Source organism: Chroicocephalus ridibundus, chromosome 2, assembly GCF_963924245.1.
Source record: "Chroicocephalus ridibundus chromosome 2, bChrRid1.1, whole genome shotgun sequence".
Lineage (NCBI taxonomy): Eukaryota > Metazoa > Chordata > Aves > Charadriiformes > Laridae > Chroicocephalus > Chroicocephalus ridibundus.
The window spans coordinates 82,369,669-82,392,698 of NC_086285.1; the positions used below are offsets into that span (position 1 = coordinate 82,369,669).

A 23,030-nucleotide genomic window follows, 5' to 3' on the forward strand; every position below is an offset into this window, starting at 1 on the left:
ACAACTGCCTTAAAATAAGCAAGTAGAGAATCAAAAAAAACCAAAACCAACCACAACCCAACAACCCTAAACAATACTGACAGGGTATGATGAAGGCAGCCAAACTGTTGAAAGTCAGAAACCCTGCCAGTCCGTGTGATGACAACTATGACTATTCTTTCTCTTTGGCCTGATACATGGTCATTTTATCATGACCTCAGGTCACCGTTCTTGTCTAACATGTACAGCACCCAGAGGTATTCACACCCCTGTTCTATATCCCCTTCACATACGCAATTCTCTCTGAGTTACTTGGGGAATTATTTTTTAGAGTTTTGGTGTAGTATGACTACTAATTTTGAAAACTAACAATTTGTCACTCATAGTTTTGTAAATAAGTGAATATTATGAGATAATACTATTTTTTTCTTATAATTCTTGGTATGGTGACTCCTTGTTTATTTTTAATACAGTTAGTGTACCACGGGCACTTTTTCTTCTTGTGCATGGTAGATGTATAATGTGTTTTGCCATGTGATAGGGAAATGGAGTAGGTGACCTTCCAGGGTACCTATTTTTCATGCTTCCCTATTTAAAACAAAGGGAGCTTCTCGGTATATGCAATCCAGTTGCATCCTGCCTTCACTGTGTCTGCATTAAGGTGAGGTAATAGAGATATGATAGGAATTGGGAATGTTGTAATGTGTAGGTGTTACTTGTTTTTGTGTAGTATAGCTGAATTTTAACCAGCTTAATTTCTGCTCTTCAAAATCAGAAATATGGGATCTTCAATTACATCTTTTACATTTTCTAATTTCTTTTATAATTTGACAGTGCAAGTGCTTTAATTCTTTAATTAAAGTATATATTTGATTAAATTTTATTGGCTTGTAAGACATTTTTCATTGTTAATCTTAAATGGATTTATTAAATGCTCCTTTGGAGTATATGCATCCTCTACAGGTTCTGCTTTTCCTCAGTGGATTAGAAATTGAGTCGGTCATTTAAATTACCTAATGTACTGAAAAGAAAGAACTTTTCCAGAAAATTGATGTAGTACATAAACCACTTGCCTATGAAGTACGGTTTAGTCTTCTTTTTGTTATAACAGTGTCACTTTTTGTTCTATAAAAAGATAGTATGGTAAAAACATCATGACTATCTGATTCTGATGCAGCGCTTAGGTATATGTAACTAGAACTTGATCCTCCTTTAACTGAAATCTCTATTTTGTCAATCTTTTGCACTGCTGCAGGCAAAGGAAGGAATATGAAAATAACGCCTCCATGTTGTTTTTTTTTTTAATTCCTGAGGTTTTTTTAGGTTTTAAACTTCCGTGTGAAATTTGCTGCACAATATCTTTTCAGCAAAAAGTCAGTGTCAGTAAGCTCAGAAATACTTAGAAACATTTTTGGTGCAATGACCTTTTGCTAAATCCAGGTGGTCATTCCAAAGAATCTAACTTAGATTCTTGGCCTCGTGCACCCTAGTACCTAGTATTTTTCTCCGGGGCTGACCAGCTCTTCACTTTCAGCCGCTTCCCTTTTTTTTTGGTGTTCATAGAAAATCTAAAAGGAAATAATTTTCACAGGGCAGCTGACAGTATCAAGAAGTTTAAAGTTTGATGAAAATCGTAGCTTAAAAAATGCAGATAAGTCCAATGGCTGGTCTGCTCTTGTGCTATGCTTTTAATAGCAATCAGTAACAGATGCTTCCATGTAGGTGTATGCTGCTTATAGTGATCCTAATCATAGCGCTGTCACAGGTGGTGAGAGCCTTGCTATGTATCTGGAGGGATCAGATCCATGTTCCGAATCACAGACAGTGATATCTTACTTGTTGGTTCTTCATAAACTTCAGAAGGTCTGGTGTGGTTTTTTTTCTAGCCCTGTAATAGGAAAGTTTCTGGATTTTTTTTTTTAAGAGGTGGAAAAAAGAGAAGATAGTTTCCAACATCACTTCAGGTCAAAGCAATCCTGTTCCATGGACTGCTATGAAGCCAGGGGCACAAGAATTTCAGGGACAACAGCATCCTAGAAATACTTGAGCTGCTCATCTTCAATTTGTAGTTAAAAATAGAAAACAAGGTAAGAAAAACTTTAAGTTCTATTGGATGAGATGTATTCTGGTGAATGTTCTGTCTTTGCTATTCAGGGTGCTTTTTTTTTTAAAAAATTGGATTTAGTTATTAAATAGTATTTATTGATAACTAGTTTTTAATAACTGTTTAGTTATTAAATAGTTAATATAAATATACTCCTGTGGTACCCACTTTGTAGAGATATTTAAAATAAATTAATCAAATATATGTCAGCTATAACTTTTAACTTTAGAAATGAACTAAAAAGAAGTCTACTATGAGGACTAAATGAATGTGTAATTTTCAAGTGAAAAAAATTGCAACACCTTGAATTAGTGTTAGTGTTAACATTACAGTATTGTGAGGTAAGAATGGTGTTAAAAGATTAAAGAATTAAAAATTATTTCTAGATCAAACCCCATAATTTTTAAATGGATTTTTAAAACTATTTTTGAGCTTTAGGCCTCCTAGTTTCAGATTTTTCTGAGTAATTTTCAGATATTTTTAAATAAAGTTTTGTACATTTGCAAAAATCTGAGATTTAAAAATGCACTAAATTAAAAAGATTTAGAATGAAATATCCAGTGGTGGTAACAATGGAGTTTCAAGCTCCTATCAGCATCTCTTATGCTTGTAAAATTTTCTTATGCCTTAGGACTTTTAATGCCAGAAGCAGAGATTGTTTGTTAGTTTCGGATTTAAAAATTTTCATCCTTAAGGTAAAAAGCAGTTAAAAGAAGGTGTTTGTGATACCGTACTCAAATGAAGCACTCTCTCTCCAACAGTGGGAGATGTCCCTGCCCATGGCAGGGGGATTGGAACTAGATGATCTTTAAGGTCCCTTCTAACCCAAACCATTCTATGGTTCTATAACATGCAATTCACCTAAAAAGTCTTTCATTGACTATAGCGTATCATGAAAATATGAACTTCTGTGAACTTCCAGAAAATAACAAAGAAGCCTGAGGAATCCAGAGTGCTGCAGCTGCTGAGTTTATTCATAGCTCGGTTGAAAGGCTGCATAAAAGGTAGGTTTCCACAGCTGCAGAAAAGGCGGACCTTGTAAGGCTTCTGTGATCCTCAATCTGGAGAAGGGCACATGTTTATAAGGATACTGGATGAAGCAAGATTTACAGGTTCAAGAAGACGTACTCCTGGTTTAGTGGTCAGGCTTCAAGGGCTGTAGTTTAGCTATGATGCCTCTCAGTTTTTTGGTCTCTCAAATATGATTTTTTTTTTCTGTTCTTGAAAAAGTCTGAAAAATAGAGAAAATTCAGAAGGGCCATAAAGTTTTTGACCAGTTCTCCTTCAATTACTGTTTAGAATACCTATTTTTCCTTTAGTGATCAAAGGACCTACAGGAAGGATGGGGCCTACAGGAAGGATGGGGAGGGACTCTTTATCAGGGAGTGTAATGATAGGACACGGGGTAATGGCCTCAAACTGAAAGAGGGTAGATTTAGGTTGGATATCAGGAAGAAGTTCTTTACTGTGAGGGTGGTGAGACACTGGAACAGGTTGCCCAGAGAAGCTGTGGATGCCCCATCCCTGGAAGTGTTCAAGGCCAGGCTGGATGGGGCTTTGAGCAGCCTGGTCTAGTGGGAGGTGTCCCTGCCCATGGCAGGGGGGTTGGAACTAGATGGTCTTTAAGGTCCCTTCCAACCCAAACGATTCTGTGATTCTGTGACTGTTGTTTTCAAACTATACAAAATAAATACCAAGTGATGCAAATTCCCCTGTGACTCTTAAGATCACTGCACTCAGATTAATCCTGGAATTAGAAGCCCAGGAGATAAATTCAGGTCTGTGCTCCAGACCTGTGCAAAATGGGCGTATTAGTCTGGGTTAGTACAAGTTTGGGACGTTGTGCTTCATTTTACTGAATATTTCAGTCTCAGGACTCAAACTTCAAATATATTAATACTAAAAAAATACTGAAAACTTGAAAAATAATATCTTTATAGCAGAAATTGTTTGAAAACTTACATTTTATAGAAACATGTTCCATCATGGTTTTACATCAAAGGATAATAATTAAAGATACACATAACTCTAGTTAAGTCTTGAAATCAATACATAACATTAGGGTTTGTATTAATGTCATAAAACGTACCATACAATGCCATTTCTTGACTTCTAATGTAACCTTGCTTGGTTAGCTGTTCCATTTCTCATCAGTAGGGGGAAATATTCAAATAATCCTTACAATAGCTAGACTTGTATAGTGGATGTCCAGATTACTCACTCTCTGCCCTATCTTTAGGCTGTTTTGATTTGTATCTGAGTTTGCTGTAGCTTCTGAACTTGCTTCCAGGATCCATATGTCAAAGGCAATGTGTACCAGAACCTGAAAACAGATAGAAATAAGTAACCCATTCATATTAAACCAAATCTGATGAAAATGAATTTTATGTAGATTAACCTTGTTAGGTAAACCATCCTCAGATTGACAGATTTAGGAGGTTTTCGGTTTCGTTTTAATATGAGGGTGTTCAAGCATTGGAACAGGTTCACCAGAGAGGTTGTGGAGTTTCTCTCCTCAGGGATGTTCAAAATCTGACTGGACATGGTCCTTAAACCTTTTCTAGTTGGCCCTACTTTGAGCATGGAGGTTGGACTAGATGATCTTCAGTGGTGCCTTCCAACCTCAATAGTGACTTTGTGAATGGCCAAAGTTTAACAGGATAGATTTGACCCTCTGATGAAAAGACATTAAAAGGAGGTAAAGAGAATCCCTTTCACAAACTTACCAAAAATCATCTTAAAAACCACATAATTTGCAGGGTGGGCACACTATCAATATATAAGGAAAATACAGAAACTATTCTAGACATTATCTGCTGGAATTTTCTCAAAAAGCATTTTTAAATGAAAAAAAATCTAGTTAATTTAAGTCAAAACATCTTGCTGAATCATCTCCTGTTTTCATGGACTTTTAAATAAAACAAAGATATGGCTCTGAGATATGGGTGCCAGTCCAGGTCTGAGAGGTGAGTAATATATCCGGATCTTCTGCAAATTGCTGAGCTCTTTAGTTCTTATGAAAACTCCTGACAAATCCTGCTCCCTTTAGAGATTTTGGGGCAATGGGAGACTTGCAGAGAAATCCATGAACAGGACCTAGTTAGCTAACTTCTGCCAAAATGAATGGGAGATAAGAGTGTTTGAAAATTTCCCTGATGTTTATTTTTGTCTTTAGGCATGTAAGTTACTAGCAACATTTGTCTTACAGAATCTTAAAAAAATAATAAAAAAGCTCCAAAGATGTAGTTTTCTCCTGTTAAGTAACCAGTAAAGGTCTTTGAAGTAAGTTGAGGAAATCTCCCCAACAACTGAAATGATCTGTATGCAGCCACTAAAAAGATGAAAATAAAAAGGTATCCATTATTATGACAAGTAATAAAGAAGGGGAAACTAAAGTGGGGGGAGGAGAGGAAATGTTCATTGCAAAATTAGTAATTTTTCATTGAGAGAGCCTACCTGCAGTCTTGCCTAGATTACTGCTGAATTAAAAACTCAGAACAGGAGAAGTTTGGACCCTCTAGTATGCAAATACTCATCTGGGGCAATTACACCTGCACGTTATGTCTTTTCAATGCAATGGGTAACTGGTTTAATTTAGTTAACAGGCTGATGCTTTAGGCATTCTGCTCCACTGGTTTGCACATGATTCCAGCCTTAATACTTTCCTAAAGTTTAAATTAGAATTTTGACTGCTGCTGAACTTTTGAAATTACTTTATCTGATATATAATTCCAGAAGCTCAATGCCAGTAAAAATGCTAATTATTACTTAAGTCCAAGTGTAAGGTGAGTTTGTGAAATGCAATAAAATCAGATTTTCTAAGTATTTTTATAATGTCCTTTTGCAAATGTCATAAAAATTTAAGATACCAATAATTCTACTACTTGACAGCATTATGAATTATGAATAAAGTGTATTCTCCTTTCATTCCCCTTTTGAAGGATGTTTTTAATGCAAGCAATAAGCAAAAGTTTCAAGTTCTTAAAATGAAGCTTCCTTGGTCAAAATGGCTTTAATAAAATCAAGGCAAGTCCACTCTGAGCTCTCTGCGTCATACATTGGACGCAAATGAGAAAAAATAAATTGACAGAGAAAGAGAGGAAGAACGTAAAAAAGTTGGTATTTTTAATTAATGACAACTCTACTACTGCTCTAGTTTGCAAGAAACAAGCCAAAAAGGGACTCAAAAAGCAGGTGATCTAAATGTGGCTCATAGTGATTTTGTTGTTACCTTCTTTTAAATTTTGTACCAAATTAGTTTACCAAACAACAAGTGAGCCATGGCAGTGATGGTACTAGACAGCCTTCTGCTGCCTGTATTAACATATTTATTTCCATTAGACCTGTTCTGGGCTGCACAGGAGCTCATGTTGGTGTATTTCTGTGTGCGCTTTTCTAGTTTTCTCAAAAAGTGAACTAACATGCAAAGCGCTGAACGAGCTTTATACCTCACAGAGAATGCTGATGAGCAGTAGTGGACAGGTTGGCATTTTTCTGTTTGGTTCAAGGACAGTGGGAACATCTATCTCAGATCTCAGGCCAATATTGACTAATGTTTAAAAGAAATTTGTATTCCTTTTATTTCTGTCTGAAAACCTAGTTGAGCTTCATCTGTATGTCTGACCAGTTTTATTCAAGTATTCCTCATCTTCCTCCACCCTAAAAAAGCATTGCAGTGTTTCTTAGTTCGCTGCTTCAGAATGGCTACTAATCATTCTGTCTCTTTCTGGGACTTAGGTTATACTGTCAGATTCAGTGTAAAGCAATGCCTTTTCTTGGCATGAGGCACTCGGCAATCTCTCTAACCTCCCAGAACACAAAAGCCTCTGACTTTGCCTTCTCTCTCAATTAACTTATCACCACGTTCCCCACCATCCCACCAACAACTTCTGGGTACTCCAAACTTCTCCTTTAATCCTGAGGTAACATGGCAAGAAAGTAAGGAACAAAAACTTAGCAAAATAAACTTTTCATCACATTTCTCTTTAATCTGTTGAGAGTTAGACAACTGTCTGACCCTTCCTGTTCAATCTTCTCAGCATTTCACTTCAGACAGAAGTCTCATTTTCACTTCCCTGTATGACATAGACTTCTGCTGCACCACCCAGCAACCCAAACTGTAAACCAAAGCTCTATTGCACAGGGCGCCGTAAAAACACAGGCCTAAAAGATGATTTCTAATCCAAAGAAAATGATAAAGAGACAAACAACTAAAAGACTGTTGTAGACTTTTTACTTGGTTTTGGATGCTTTGTAGGAGCATATATTTTGTACTTTGGAGATGACGAATGAAAACTTTTACTTGAAAGGGGGCCCAAAAAGATATTCAGGAAAGCAGAATGAAAGAAAACTAAGAAACTGTAAAAGAAGTGTCCTTTTGACTGAAATAGCTTGAACTAATCACAGACAAAAAAATCAAGACTACTATAGAAAACATCCTGGTTGCAAAATTAAACTAAAAATTGGATCTAATCTTCCCAAAGACATGCAACAAGTTAGAGATATCCATTTTCCATTTAATATTAAAGCAGTCTTATTTTACTGATATGGAAATAAAAGAATGACTGAGATAATGTTGCTCGTACTCACTCCAAAGTTTCCACCTGAAAGAGTGATGATACCCTTAATGTTTTTGCCTGTTAAGAAAGAAATCATCAATTTGTGGTTTTCAGAACTTGGCATTAAGAATCCTTTCTTTCTGTTAGATCAGTAATATTGTATTTTATTTTGTGTTTATATTGTGTGGTCATTTACTGTATTATATAATTAATATTTTCAGAAATCTTTGAAAGTATTTCTTTGGAGAACTTGGCTTCTTTGGATAAATTCCTGATATGCAATTCATGTGAATAAATCAGCAATGTGCTGCTTCTATATGATGGCAACTGTCTCCTTTCAAGAGCTGTGCCCTAATTTTCTCCCTGCCCTGGATGATCTGAGTCTCTCCCTGTTATTTTTTTGGGCTTTGAAGAAGCCAAAATGTCCACCATGACATGTGACTGGGTTTGTAATCAAGAAAAACTGCTGAGGCACTAGATTAATTGGCATTTTCCCAGTGAATGCTGTAGAAGGGGTTATCAACAATAAGCATGCAACATAAGTCTGTATTGTTTACATTTAAATATGTTTTCAGCATGAAGTTCAAAATGGCTGGTTTAGAACAAAATGAAGTTCCCAAATGTGATACAGGCTGATCACAATCAGTCACAACAATTAATGGCAGTCAGATGCAAAGACAATCTTAATTACTGAGTCAATTTCCAGGAGAATTCCTGAAAGAGGAAAAATTAAATCAATGCCTGGCAATACTCAGAATAGGCTTTAACAATGAAGAGTAAATTATCTGGACACCGGTAATGTGAGGTTTAGAGGGAGATGAATTAGCAGTAAATTAGTAATTAAAATATTTCTTTTCACATTTAAAGTGTTATTAAAGTTGTTGTTTTGATACAGAATGAGGTTGTTGACATATCTCTTATGAAAAATCAGTCATAAATATTACAGCTTTCAGTTCCAGGGTGGTATGAATTTGATTGTTAGCCTTCCTTTCAGATTACTCATAAGTGCTCTTTAAAATATTTATTTCCATTAGCATCTTTCAGGGCCACTGGGATTAAGTTTAGGTCAAGCAAGAGATTGGAGTTTTTGATATGGTTATCATGAGAGCTGCTTAGTTTCTGATAATTTGTAGTAGATCTAACACAGTTTCATAATCCCTCAGACTAGAAGAAAGAACAGCCTGTGACAAGGTAAATTGAAAGTTACGATTTAATGACCCGATAGATGCGCTATAATATCAGTTCCTATTTTCATGCCTGGAAGAACAAACAGATATTTTTTCTACTTTGTTTTTAATACCTAAGATGTTTATGAACTCAAGCAGACTATGTATGCCCCAGCTAATATTGTTTTAATATCATAAAGCTGCCCTGGAGTGAAAATATCCATTTCAGTGGCAGCTTACTGGAAAATTCTAGTCAAAACCAATTATCTATGGTTATTTTCAAGCTTGTAGATCATTCATTATTAATGGATGAGTTAATTAAATTAATTTCAGTGAAAATGTTGAGACAGAGCAATTCGTGTTGAGGTGATATGCCAAGATATGCCAGGAGATGTCTACTTCTTCATTAATTTTGTCTTGATTGAGGTTAGGTGAATCCCTCTGAGAGTCTCTTAGCAAGCCTTAGTCCTTTAGGTGAGAATCAATTTCTACTAAAGGCAGTCTTGTGTGTAGCGCTGATTTGTTTTTCTCTTAGCTCAAACAAGAAATTGAGAGTTACATTAAGCCTTCCTATATACTGACTGCTTTTAATTTGGTAAGCATGAAGATTAAAGTGGCCTCCTTGTGCAAAACGTGTCAGGAGCTGCTGGCCTTGTGTTTTCTGGTGAGTGGAATAGATTTTATGACCTTGAATTAGGTTTGATGGCTGGGTGCATATTTTACATTTTCAGTAGCTTCTGTTTCAAGAACAGGTAAGTGGAAGCAATGCAGATTTTTATTAATAGGAGGGGAATTCTCCTGAGCTCCAGCTGCTCCAGGCCATCAGGAAGGTCTGAGCAGCGTTGTGCAGGTATCTCATGATACCTATTAGAGAGCTTTCACTAGTTAAATTTCTCAGCTTGCCTTGTACATCTAGGCATTATGACCTAATTATTTTTGCATATGTTTCTCCGTTCACCAGGAAAGACACACACAGCAATTTAATTAGATGTTGAAAATACTTTTTGGTAGTGACCAGAACTGGAGATGTGCACGGTGGCAGAGATTTCCTGCACTCCTTGATGGCCTCAGCCTGTGTATGGATTGGAATCGTGGTCCCTTTTTTTTTTCTTTTTTTAGGCTTTCCATAGATCATGCTGGAAGTCTGACTATTTGACAGACAAGACTATGTGGACCTGTTATATGATCCTGACAATCAATACAAGGAGCTTTAACTCTTGTTTGTCAATGGAGGGGATGGAAGAATTTCCTTTTTTTCTGAGCTTTCTCCAGCATAGAGCCTGCTGGAGAAATATGTCCTATTTTGGTGATTACACTAAGATCAGTTTTGGTAGCATAATTCTTTTGTGTCACAGAATCACAGCATGGCAGAGGTTGGAAAGGACCTCTGGAGGTCGTCTTGTCCAACCCCCTTGCTCAAGCAGGGCTGCCTAAAGCTGTCTGCCCAGGACCGTGTCCAGACGACTTTTGAATATCTACAGGGAGGAACACTCCACAGCCTCTCTAGGCAGGCTGTGCTAGTGCTCAGTCTCCCTCTCAGTAGGAAATAGTTTCCTGATGTTCAAGAGGAACTTCCCGTGTTTCAGTTTGTGCCCACTGCCTCTCATCCTGTCACTGAGCACCACTAAGAAGAGCCTGGCTCTGTCGCCTTTGCAGTCTCCCTTCAGGTATTTGTACGCATTGATAAGATCCTCTCTGAGCCTTTTCTTCCTCAGGCTGAGCAGCCCCTGCTCTCTCAGCCTTTCCTCATAGGAGAGAGGTGCCAGTTCCTTCATAATTTTTGTGGCTTTTCACTAGATTCTCTCCAATCTGTCCATGTCTCTCTTGAACTGGGGAGCCCAGATCTGGACACAGGGCTCCAGGTGTGGCTTCACCAGTGCTGATAATATAATGAAAACTGTGTATGTTTAATTAATAGTGAAATGGAAATGATGGTGAATTAATTTGCATGTGGCCAGCACTAAAACCTTGTCAGGGCACCAGGGGGGCCAGTGAGTGTTAGGGGCTCCACTAGGTGGGTGATGGCAGGGGCCGGCAGCCATGGCCCATCCCACCACCCTGGCCAGGAGCAGGGCAGCCGGGAGCACGGGGGCAGCCCCAGCCCCGGGCCTCAGGCACCTCCTTGGAAATGGGAATAGGCTGAGGCCAGGCTGGGATGTGGACCTGTGGGTGGGCCTGGCTGTGTGGGGCCCATGGCCGGACTGGGCAGGGCCCTGGGGAGCTGGAGACGGGCCCTGCTGTGGCATCGCTGGGGCAGGGACTGGCAGCCCAGCGGGCGGACGTGGGGTCCTGGGCCATGGGTGAGCGGGGGTGAGCCCTGGAGGTCTGTACAGAGACAGTCAGGGCTGGTGGTGCTCGCAGGGACACGACAAATCCTTGGAGTTTGTTTTGTCTTTACACTCAGTTTGGTTTTACGTGGGACTTTGAGACTGGCACTCTTATCTAAAAAAAGTACAGTGTGTTGACAGAAATTATTATATGCCACAGTTATGTGTTTATTATGTAAATATGTTTTTTCTTTTTAAGGAATACCTGTCAATAATGTCTAAAATTGCCCAAAATAGCACTGTGAATCTTATTTTTCTTGTCTATGTTTGCCATATTTAACTGTTTGGCATGGGGCTGTTTTGATAAGGTGGCCTTGCCAGGGTGACTTTTGATTTCTCATAAAGAAAAAAATGAAGAATAGGAGAGGCTCTGCCCAGAAAATCATCTTGCACATATCTTATAAAAAAAATTTTTACACCTAGAAAGAAGGACATAAAATGTAATCATCTTGGTATTAACTTTGACTTTTTTCTTTTTTCCTCCTTTTCTGAATGAAAAGACAATAGAATTTATTTAATATGTAAGCCTGTGAAAACCTGCTGTACACAAACAGTTAAAGCTGATAATCAAATATTCTGAGGTTTTAATCTGCATCGGCCAGACGCTTGGATGTGAGCAGGATTTATAGGAGACAGGCTGGTGGCCGGTGATGGCTGCTTAATCGCATGACAGAAGTGAAGGTGACAAGGTGTTGTGACAGGAATTAGGGCAGAGACAGCGTGGCTTTCTCCCTGATGACCTTTGCTTAAAATATTGTTTAAAAGTCAGGCATCTAAATGGGGAAGTATTTTTTCCATATTAATAATCTGATTAAAACTTGCACGTGCACACAAACGTAATGTCAAATTAAGTTTATATTGCTCCTGACTGACTTTGCAGGATAGACAGGATACATAGAAGCAGCACCTACTCTGTTTTCTCCTTGCTTAGGTTTTACTCCTGCATTAGCCCACATTGTTCAGACTCAGCTCTCAATAATGAAGTATTAATTTCCTCCTGCAGTTTTCTGATGTCTTTAATAGTTGAATTTCAAATGCTTTGGATGGATTGTTTTTACTTTATAGAGGGGAAGCAACAGCCAGATTGAATTCAGAAGCTGATCTGGGAGTCTCTATTACATATACACAAATATGAGGAATTAAAGGATTATTTGTGACAATATAGTTCTGGCACTTGCTACTTTTTCCATTGTTTGGAAAACAATGTTCTGTAAACGTATCTATTTTGCACAAGATTTCCTTGGGCTCTTTATGCTTTTTTTCCATCATTGTCTGCTAAAAGCATAGGAGAAATGTAAAATAATTTTCTACTTCTTTAGAAATCTAGCAAGTGTCTGTGGGAGCTATTTATCTGTTTAACAGCATACTACAGCAGAAGTGGTTATAGAATTAAGTGAACTCTTCTAATTGCATTAGCCTTCGTCAAGAGTTTGTAGATGAGGAATTTCATTGCAGTTTTAAACGGTGTGATGCATTTCTGTGTTCACTTTGAATTACATATAGATGAGCTCTTTTCATATAACTGTGAAATCAGGAAGTAGCACATAATGCCATAGTATTAATTCACTGAAGAGGAGAACTTCACATCTGCTTTTGAATACTGTTGCCGCATGCTCAATTAATATGGAAGGGTTGTAAACATGGAAGCTAACCATGAAATGGAAGGCATATAAATGTGTCAGGTTTTGAGATCTTCATTGTGAGAATGTGTGCTGCTGCTTTACATTTCAGTAAAAATCTCTGCAATTAAGTTATGACATGCTTTTCTGGGGACAAAATTTTCCAAATTATGTTAGAAGGATATGATTCTCCTACAGAATAACATGATTGTTTGAGCCCACTACTTATATCCTGAAGTATCACGCTTGAATTAGTCTGTTCATTTCACTTTAATTAGAAAATCACCTTAATGTGCAGGTCCAGTTTTAATGACGAGGAGCCTTCAAAGCTTCCATTCATTTGGTTTTACTTATTCAGTAGTCAGGTGCATTTAGTTTTAAAGCTTATTAATCCATTATCATTTAGGGACAGCAATATTAATCAGTTAAAAGTCTACTGTATGTATTAAAAGCATTTGCTCATTCAGATTGTTTAGTGTTTTATTAAAATCTGTTTTAAACTGATTAATAGGAATTTATGTATGAATTTGTCCATGTGAATGTAGATAACATTTAATGAAAGTAAAGCTCCCAAACATTTAACCTAGATAAGGAGTCACTTAATGAGCTTCTTATAAAAACCAAACTACTTAGCATAAATAATCACATTATGATTTATTGCACTTTTGCATAGTTAAGGAAGCAACTCAAGAAGTGATTAATTTATGTTCTTAACTTTAATTTCTTTGCAAAGTAAATATTTTCACATTTAAAAAAATCAGTATATTCTTACATTGATTGTTGTAATTATTTTTCATACTACAGTCACAAACTCCAACCAGTCTTGTATCTTGGCCTTTAAAATAAATGGCTTCAATAGATAAAAGCAGGTAACTGCATTGGAATAATATATGTTATATAAAAAAAAAAATAGAAACAGTCACATCCATTTAGAGAAGCTATGCTAGTATCTGGAGCACAAACATAAGAAATCTGGCCAAGTAATTTGCTCTCATGGGTATGTGATACATTAATAGACATCTTAAAACATCTGAAAGTCATCCACCTCCTATATAAAACCTTGCTTGTGGTAGCTGAAAGTGTTTCTTGTTTGCATTCTCCTACCTACAGCAACTTCACATTTCGCAGAGGCATCTTATGTAAACTGGAAAGCTTACTACAAATTCCTCCCTAGTGATTTCACAGAGTCATAGAACGGTTGCCAAGTTTGGAAGGCACCTCTGGAGACTATCCAGTCCAACCAACCTGCTCAAAGTAGGGCTAATGAGGGAGTACATTGCTCAGGACCATGCTCTGTCTTGTTTTTAGCATCTCCAAGGATGGAGTCTCCAAACTTCTCTGGACAACCTGTTCCAGTGTTTGACCACTCTCATAGTAAAAATGTTTTCTTGTTTTACAGAGGGAATTTTCTGTATTTCAGTGTGTGCCCATTGCCTCTTGGTCTTTCACTAGGCATCACTGAGAAGAGTCCATCTCTGTTTTCTTTGCTCCCCCCCAGCTGATATAAATGCATTAATGAGATGTCCTCAGACTTTTCTTCTTGAGGCTAAACAGTCCCAGCTCTCTTAGCCTTTCCTTATGTATCAGGTGCTCAGATCCTTTTAACATCTTCATGGTCCTTCACTGGATCTGCTTTGGTATGTCAACACGGAAAAGAAGCATCTAAAGGGCTTGCCATTGTCTATGTTTTGTGCCAAAATCTGTCAATATTGTACAGGCATTTTGTGTTTCCTCATTTTTAACCATTTGAGTCTGAAGTAGCTTCTTATTATTGAATTTTTAAAAGTTTAGGTTTTGTTGCACGTGATGCTTTCAGAAGGCAGAAGTTCCCAAAACCAACTTTAAATCTTCATAAGCAACTTTATTTTGGTATTATTATTATTTAAAAGATTATTAGTGGTTTTAAAGAATAGCTCAAAATCAGTCTATGTCAATGAAGCATTTAGTTTATATAGTGTAATTTATAACTGTGTTATCATAGATTTGTACCTCTGTAGGTACTGACCTGACCTAAGTCCCACCACTGTTTCAAATCACCTATCATCTACTAGAGACAGAGTGAAATAGTCTGATATAATGGGAAATAACAAATGTGTTAAAAACTGTGATAACAACAATCCTACACTGTCAAAGAGCTGTAATTGACCTTTGATGCATATGTGCTTGCTATGTCCAATGTTACTTTTACTTAAATTATTCAGTAGTTGAAGGTATACCCCTAGTGAGTTAAATTCCAAATCCCCAAATATTAATTTATGACAAGGATCATCAACTTTAGCTCAATTTAATTTCAAATCCCAAAGTGTGCATTGAAATTTCAATGAATATTTCTAGTGCTAATTACTCAATTTCTATATTTATAAGGGAACTGGCACCTCATAAATATCACATTGTGCTATTATCTCCATATGTGCCTGTTCCCTCTAAATATAGAAAATCAGCAATTAGCACTAGAAATATTCATTAAAGTTTGAAGGTAGATAAATAACAAGTAGGAATGCCATTTATTTATTATAATTTACAAAGCAAAGAACATCTAAGTGCTTCTCATTTGATTAATGTGCCCCATACCACCAGTTACGCTAAATACTTAGTCTGAACTACCACTAGATGAAATTTGTACTAGTTAGTAAGACAATATGCTAAATAGCTTGTCAGTTTTGGCATGGCACACCACCTTGTTAAGTTTTGATTAGCCACACCCCTAATGTTAGGATTGCAAAACCATCTTAGATGTACTTTTCACCCCCACACATCTATGACTGTTCTTTTTTCAAATAGAAAACAAACCCATGAAGTGCACCAGGGCTATACTTTATGTCAGGAATGTTGTTTCTTCTTTTTTTGTTTTGAGAAGCTGTCTGTCAACTTGTCACATCAGTGAGCCACCTGTGCTGAGAGCTGAGTCAGGCTGGGAGGTACAAAACTGAGAAAATTGGCTTCATTATACAAGATAATCTCTCCAAAACACATTCTTATCATAATTTCTGTACCACGAATAATCTGGCTTGTTTCTCTTTGCACATACTAAGTGTTGTTCATTTGGTGCTGCACTGCTTGCTATGTACAGCAGATGATATAAAAATTTTTCAATATCTCTCCAGATGCCAGTCTTAAGTTTAAAGATGATTGAGTACAAAACTGTAATTCTCTCTAACAGTATTCATGTCTCCCTTTGCACAAAAGCTCAGGGCAGGTGAAAAGTCAAACCAGCATGTGTGAAATAACCCATAAGCAAGGGAATCTTAGGGTTAATAAGCTGCCTTTCCTACTCTTTACCCTTACCTTTTCCTTGACAGTGCTTTGATTTATGACTTGGATGTTTTTCCACATAGCCTCAACTATTAGTGATACATTTGAAATATAAAATTATTCTTCCCTAAGCAATTCATTTTCCTTCAAGCATGCACTCAACAGAAAACACTGCAGTATTGATTTTATAGGTTCTTGGAAATTATTATTTTATGAAAACAGGGATAAAGAAATATTTAGAAAATCCTACTGTAATTTCAGATTGATTTTCATACTGTCTTAAGGTTTGTTTTATTTTTTGACACTGTTAGGGCTTAGCATGCAGATATTCACACGTTTCTGAGGAAATCATTCAATTTTAGATTAGTTTCAAATCTCATCTAAGCCAATATATTAAGTGGTATATGGCTGCTTCGTTTACACTAGACATGATTTTTTCTGTGTGTGCGTAAAATGATTGTGTGTGTTGTAAAATTATTAGAACACATTAAAGGTTGTACATTTTCATCTTTAAAAAAAATCTTTTAGGAATAAGAGTATCTTCTGATAATAAGCTTATCTGTGTTGAACATAGATGATACTTATGGCTGGAAGTATAGGAAAAAAACGTTACCCACTGATTATTATAACAAACTTCTTTACCCAAATGAGCCTGATTGCAAGTGTCTGTAATGATAAAACAGACTAGAGATTGGGAGAATGGGAACTGAACCAAAATGATTTTTTGTGAAACTTTGGCTACATTAGTTATGGTTTTAGGCAACATTATCTGCCATCTTACACCAGCAAAATCTCTGATATATTACTGAATATTTTGTTGTCCCTCATTCTGTGCAAGAATCCATTTTGGGACAATTGCTTTGAGGATGTTTGTAATTTTCCACAAAACCATAGTAAAGCAACATCATCATTGACTCCGTGATTTTATCCGGCTAATTTGTGTGTAAAAAAATATGGAAAATGAGGGCATATTTTCACGATTCACTAGTGATCTGAGGTACCAAACTCCGCCTCCAGATTTTGACAGAAACAGATAGCCTCGCTGTCTCCCAGTGTGGGAGGCAGTGAGTGCTCCAAAGACCAAAAAAAGAACCTCGATGGCACAGAGAGATTAACCAAAGGGGAATCCATGGCTGTCACTTACTACATAGGAAGGAAGAGAAGTGATTTGCCAATAACAAAGGAAAATACAACACCTGGGACTGGAAGACCAAAGGGAATAGAGATCAGGATGGTTTCAAAGGGCCCCAGTAGCAGCTCAAGTTTAATTTTTGTATAATTCTTAAGAATAATACAAGCATTGCTACAGATGTCTCTGTTAAATTTAACTGCTTTTTATTTGTAATTGACTTTTGCTTTCTGAAGTGCTATTTTATGGCATACATCTGATAAAGCATAATACTTGCATAAAGCAAACATTTCCATACAAAGATTTTATTTCTATGACTTATCAACCTTGTACATGCATGCTTAATATTCTCAACAGATATTCTCACCTCAGCTTTTGGGAATGTATAATGCGCTTAGTATTTTGAAGTAGGATAAGCATACTTATAAAACGGAGGAAATTTGAGCATTTAGTACCAGTCTGTGAAGCTAATCATATTTAAAGCGGGTGGTGACAATAAAGACAGTTTTGCTGCCTGAACTAAGAGTAGAGTCTACTCCAAAGGAATACTGGATACGCTTTCAGAAGCTTTGGAGTGTGTAATGATGTATGGGCTCAGTCTACTGCAGTGCTGTCCTTAAAATAAGGATAGACCTTGGTATAACCTAACATTACAACTTGAAAGGAAGTAAATACTTCGAAGCACTGTGTAACTTTCACCCTTACATGTACTTCATGCTGTTGGCACTAGAGTATTTGATTGTGCATCAGATAAGACTGCCCCTTGACTTTGCTTTAAATTTATTGTCTTTTTTTTAATGCACTGCTGAAGGTGAATAGATGTCAAGAATGATACATTGGCTAATGTCTAAGTGTATTCATATCAAGAAATTGAAGGACAGTTAGTTAAATGCAGCTGGACGGCAGGAAAATAAATGACAGAGTTCTCAGAGTGTCACTTAAAATTTCATGGTTGTCAGTCATCAGAATAAATTCAGTGTGCCTATAAGAGGGACTCTAATTATATACGTAAGAGGAAAGCTCGTTTTCTATTTTAGCTCTTACATTAAAAAACAAACTATTTCAAGATTATCACTTCTTATAACATTTTTATATGCATAGGACTCATTTGTACTAAGATTATCATATCTGAGCACTCTAAGTATGAATGCTCATATTTAAAATACTGCTTCAAGTCCATTATATAGTTTAATTATTATTAATAAGGGTATTCTCCGGTAATACATGATGAGTTAGACTTGTTTAGTCATGATTCTGTGAGAAGATTAAATTAAATCTTTTCATTTTCAATCTCTTACTAATAAATGTGGTTATATTATTACTGGCATTTACTACATATTTCTTCTACTCTAGGTGCAATGTTAATTGCATTCTATCTCACAGATGATTGCGGTCCTACAGACTGGGTGTGTTGAACTTCCTGAGAAGAAATCAGAGGATTCATCAACAGTTATTAACCTAAACGTCTCTCGCTGAAGTGACTTAACAGGTAACAAACTGCTGGCTACAAAATGTTATACACCCTTATCTCTCTTTCTGCTGATCACTGCCTTTGCCAGGATCTACTCCAATTCTCTCCACTGTGCCCCAGTCCATAAAGACTGCAACTGTACCGGCCGCCCCGGTGCCGGCGGCGGGTGCTGCGGGGCGGCCCCTGTGTTGCCGGGCCGGGGCTGCCCCGTGCCGGACACAGCCGGTTCCAGCCGGCTCCAACGGCCCCAGCGCAGGGCACAGCTGAGCCCCTCAGCCACGGGCGGGCGCCGCGGGGAAAGCCTGGCTCAGAAAGGGCAAAACGCTGCCCGGCAGCCAGGGCTGAGGGAAACCGGGTGAGAAACAGCCCTGCGAGCCCCGAGGGGAGAGCGGCAGGAGGGGAGGAGGGGCTCCGGGCGCCCCCGCGGAGATGCCCCCGCGGCCCCGGCAGAGACCCCGCTGGGGCGGGGGTTTCCCGGCAGCCCCTGGGAAGGGCCCGGCCTGGAGCAGGGAAACGCGTGAGGAGGCAGGAGCGGCAGAGAGGAGCTGCCGTGGGCTGACCGCGGACCCACGTTCCCCGTCCCCCTGCGCTGCTTGTGGGGTGAGGAGGTCGAGGAGTCAGGGGTGAAGGAGGGAAGCTCATCCCAGGAAGAAGAGGAGGGTGGGGAGATGTTTTAGCTCGTCTTTTTTTCTCGCTATACAGCTGAACTTTACTTGTCGATAAGTTAATGTTCCCCCATTTTCAGGGCTGAGGTCCTTCAAGAAGGACCTCCCTCAAGAAGTTCTTCACCATGAGGGTGGTGAGACACTGGAACAGGTCGCCCAGAGAGGTGGTGGAAGCCCCATCCCTGGAAATGTTCAAGGCCAGGCTGGATGGGGCTCTGAGCAACCTGATCTAGTGGGAGGTGTCCCTGCCTGTGGCAGGGGGGGTGGGACTAGATGATCTTCAAGGTCCCTTCCAACCCTAACAATTCTATGATTCTGTGATGCAAAGTTTTCATCTAATGAAAGAGCTTGATGACACTGCCTATGTCAGGGCTGTGAGAACCTGCAAATTCAGTTGTCAGTACTTCACTAGGCAACAATACTCACATGGGCATTGCTGGTGAAGTTGGGATATGGTGCAGCAGCAAGTCATTAATCTGCTCTTGCAGCCAGCGGTCAAACTGCTGGTGTCATGTTAAGATGGTCAGGTATTTCTTGGGCCACTTATCCTACCTCTAGTAGAGCTCCTGACCATACTTAGCCTCCAAGCAGAGAGGTCATTCAAGGAAATGCTTCACTGGGTTGTGGCAGCTGGGTTATTTCTCTTTCACAGCTCCCTCATGAGTCAATTCCTCCACAGACTGGTAGCAGACATGATGGATCTGCAGAGCATTGGTCAGGAGGACACATGCTGTCCCTTGCCAGGCTTTCTGTGAGAGAGGTAGCAGGGGTAGCAAATCTGCACTGCTCCTCTTCCCTTTTCTATCACGTTCTGTAGCAAAAGTGGAAAATAAAATGGCCGCTCCTAGCATCAATAGTTACATGATCTACGGGGAACTGCTGAAGGCTTGAAGTTAGGTGGTTGTTGGGCATATGCTATTTAGCAGTATAGCCTGATCTCGCCGCAGGCACAAGCGACTGCCAGATTTTTTCACTGGCATCCTTGCAGCAGTATGGTCAGGTCAGAAATATAGGAGCTTCCTGGAAGTGTTCAAGGCCAGGCTGGATGGGGCTTTGAGCAGCCTGGTCTAGTGGGAGGTGTCCCTGCCCATGGCAGGGGGGTTGGAACTAGATGATCTTTAAGGTCTCTTCCAACCCGAACCATTCTGTGATTCTATGGTTCCTTAATCTAAAACTGGTCTGACTGTAACACTGTTTTTCTATGCACTATTCCCCATGTATTAATTTTAGTAGGTGTTGACAACTTTCAGGCGGCATGAATTTTTAAGTGTTTGACAAGATACATTATAAGTTGTCTAGTCCTAGGGTGGGGAAGTAATTTGGAGTCTGTCCCTGACTGGCAATGAAACAGTGTTACAAAGGAGGAGGTGGTATATCCTTTTGTGGCATAGTTTTTTTGTAGGGGGATTTTATGTGGGGATGCAAAGAGGGAGAAAGTTGTTGTGTGAGAGAGTGTTGAAAAATGTATCAGGCAGCCAGTAGTGCTTCGGGAGAACATCTGTGCTTACTGAGGCTGCCTGAATAGGGTGCTGTGGAAAGGCACAGCCTTGACAAGTCCTGAGACGCTGAACTGCCAGGTTAATAGAAAGCCCATAACTTTTTACTAGTGGTGGAAAAATCAAATGTACTAGCCCACATCCCTTAGCACACACAATGGCCTCTTTCTACCCAACGGCTTATGACTTAAGTACCTTGGTTTTTTCAGTGCTCTTGATGGTTATGACTTTGTAAACAGACATAACTGAGCTAATGTTCTTAGAGGGCAATGCCAATAAAGATATTTAGGCCTATACAAAAATTGCATAATAATTCTGTTTTGAATTCTACAGCTTCTTTCTAGTGCAACAAATTTATAACAGGAAGTTCTGTAGCAAATTAATGTAGAACTCTTGAAAAAAATATTTTAAGCCTTAATTAGAGCTTTGAAAAATGACATCTTTAAGTTAAATATGCTTAGCTTTTATCTTCCTGCAGAAATATTCAGCTCTGAAGTAATTTGGTTGATTTACAGTGCACATTTTAATAGTAAACCTATTATCATGTCAATCAGGACTCTCCATGTTTTCTTTTCTTTTAAGCAAATAAAACACTCCAAATTAGGTCTACTTAAAATAATGGCAGTAAAAGGTGTGATAAAACCTTGAACAACTGCAGTTAATACTAAAAGGCTTATCTTAAAGTTTTCCAAAGTTATTGTTCAAAAAAACTTAATTACTTCATCTGAGCACTTCTGAGGTTGTACGGAATACAGTGTTCAACTATTTCTTCCCTGTAAAACTAAAAGACAAAACAAAACAAAGACCTGGTAATTTTACTTCATTGACATTAGAGTTAACACTCATCCCCAATTGTGGTATTTTTGTACTATCCTGTCAAAGTAAGTGCACAAATATTACTGATCTTATCAGACAGTCTGATGAAATGCAGAAAATTGTACTACTATATTAATAGTAGTAGTACCTTTTTTTCAGGATTGTTTCCCTATCTTGTACTACTAACTTTGTGTGGTACACCCAAGGTAAACTCATGTCTCCCTTTCTTAGCTATGAGAAGGCACAGAGGTGTGCTTCAGCACAACTTATTAGAGGATCATGTCCTAACCATGTGTTGAACTTGACTTTGAAAGACAGTGGACAGTCTAACCTGCATCTAGCCAAGAGTTTAGGCAGATACTTAAGATAATAGCTTTGCTCATTTTTCTAATGTAGTTCTACATTCTGTGATGTTTTGGGTTCCAGCAACTGGAAGACTCTCAAAACTTTACAGTAGCTAACCCTTTAATATTCTGTGCTCAAGGTAACACTTCATTGCCAAGCAATTCGATTTTATTTTTAAATACAGTATTCACTGTGCGCTTTTGAAGCACTGCTTTTATATTCAAGTGGGGAAAAAAAATATGTTAAAAGTTAATGGGCATCTTGGATATGTTTTTAAATCTTAATTTTCATCATCTGTGCCCCTTGGGCTCACCATGACTTTGGCAGACATTGTTCTGTTTTGCATTTTGCTTTTGTTTGCTATAGTGAACTTTATGAAAATGCATGGCTGACTGAAGAACGCAAACTGGTAGATGCCAGTTCATTGCAGATGCAAAACATTTTACAAAACGTAAACTCAGATATTATGATCTGATCTTGCTTTCTAGTTGCAAGGAGCAATTTTAGTGGAAACAAAATGTGCTCCATCTGGCTTCAAGAAAAAAAAAAATATATAGAAAGGCTTAATATAAACACATACTTAATTCTGCTCAGATGGATGATCATTCTAACTTTTTTATCGCTGACAGTGGTCAGTGGTAGATGCCTAAGGAAAGAGGAGACAGGGCAACTGCATAGTAATAGTTTCCCAGGTCCCAGCTGTGCAGATGCAAGCACTTTCTGACTTAAGAACTTCCTAAGGTCATATCCCTGTTGCTGTTTTAATATCGTTAATAATTTTCTTTCCCTCACTGAATGTATCTAATTGTTTAGGTCAAAACTCCCAATGGTTTCAAAAAGGTTATGGCTCAAAGGCATGGTCAGAGAATTTACATAATAAGCACACACACTTGCTTTGTATGAGTATGTCAAGCTAGGAGTTTTCCTGGATTATCAGGGACAAAGATAGATTTAAAACCAAAAAAATCTAATTTTATCAAAAGAAAAACAGCTTATTTGTTCAACACTGTAATTTAGAGCTAAGAATCAAACAGCTGGTGCATAATATGCTTGTGATAATTTGATTTTCTTTTACCTGACAAGATTTTTTTGGGGTGAAGAGA

At 38.2% G+C, this 23,030-nt stretch overlaps 1 long non-coding RNA gene across 2 annotated transcripts in view; it reads left to right on the top strand.

The window, feature by feature from the left end:
* Window positions 1-586: 586 nt before the first annotated feature.
* LOC134510717 (uncharacterized) overlaps window positions 587-23,030 on the top strand; it is a 51,630-nt gene continuing 29,186 nt past the window's right edge. Inside the window, exons 1-3 of one of the 2 annotated variants that reach the window (XR_010069695.1) lie at window positions 587-640; window positions 1,904-2,066; window positions 18,488-18,623. This is a non-coding gene — a long non-coding RNA (uncharacterized LOC134510717). Of the gene's footprint in view, window positions 641-1,801; window positions 2,067-18,487; window positions 18,624-23,030 lie in introns of those variants that run through there. The other variant, XR_010069694.1, reaches the window with a different exon arrangement.